The sequence below is a fragment of the Cebus imitator genome, unplaced genomic scaffold (assembly GCF_001604975.1).
Source record: "Cebus imitator isolate Cc_AM_T3 unplaced genomic scaffold, Cebus_imitator-1.0 Scaffold443, whole genome shotgun sequence".
Classification (NCBI taxonomy): Eukaryota; Metazoa; Chordata; class Mammalia; order Primates; family Cebidae; genus Cebus; species Cebus imitator.
In genome coordinates, this window is record NW_016107758.1 from 97449 (window position 1) to 98718 (window position 1270).

A 1270-nucleotide genomic window follows, 5' to 3' on the forward strand; every position below is an offset into this window, starting at 1 on the left:
CCAGGATCTCAGAGACCTCCCTGGACCTCCAAGGGTCCCATCCTGCATCCCTTCCTTCTCCCTCTGCAGAGCAACCTCCACCATCCCTCTACCTTCAGCAGGAGACCCCCAAACATTGCCTCACCTCTGAGCAGCCACAGCACACCTGCCTGTTACTGATTTAATTATTTAATCACGTCCTTCCTCAAAAAAAAACACTTAGGTCTCATAGAAAGGGCTCATAGCTTCAGTCAGGGATCCATGAATTCCACAAATTGGTGTTTTATCAAGAAACGTTTTAGTGTGTATGTGGAATGAATGCATAAACTAATGTAAAGGAAGATGCTTAAAATACTGAACCGTCTTCTGAAGGGACGGACAAGATCTGGATTCCTGGTAAAAGCCATTCTCTCCGGACTTTTACTTTCCATGTGGAAGAAAATCACAGGAACCACTACCATGTGTAGAGTGATTTACTTACAGCTAAACCTAAGAGTTTAACAGGGAACTTTTTCATAACTTACGCGTCACTTGATCCTCCAAAGCTTCCAAGTTATGAAAAAGGGGAAAGATGATGCTTCTCCGTCGCAGACGGGACAGCTCAGGGCGAGAAAGGCCCGGGGACAAGGCTGAGCTGCCCGCCTGGTCCGCGGAGCCTCCGCAGTCAGGGCGGCGATCGTCAGCCTCCCTATCCCGGAAACGGCCTCCACGGGGCAGGAGTGGAAATCAGATGCTGTCGAGGACGGAGAAGCCGGGAGGTGTCCCTCCAACCCCGCGGCGAAAAGGCCTGCGAAGGCATCAGACGTTAGTTCCTCCGAAGCCGCTGAGGAGCCGAGTCAGGGCGGCCGAGCAGCCTGGACAAGCAGAACGACAGGGGCGCAGGCGGAAGCCCGGGCTCCGGTGAAGCAGGCGCGGAGGAGGCGCCGCAGGCCCCGGAGAGCTCAGACCCCGCGTTTATCACACACAGGACGGGGCCCCGCAGGCCCGGAGAGCTCAGACCCCACGTTTATCACACACAGGACGGGGCCCCGCAGGCCCGGAGAGCTCAGACCCCACGTTTATCACACAGGACGGGGCGCCGCGGGCCCGGAGAGCTCAGTTCCGGCGTTTATCACACACGGACGGGGCCCCGCAGGCCCCGGAGAGCTCAGTTCCGGCGTTTATCACACACGGACGGGGCCCCGCAGGCCCCGGAGAGCTCAGATCCCGCGTTTATCACACACGGACGGGGCCCCGCAGGCCCGGAGAGCTCAGATCCCGCGTTTATCACACACGGACGGGGCCCCGCAGG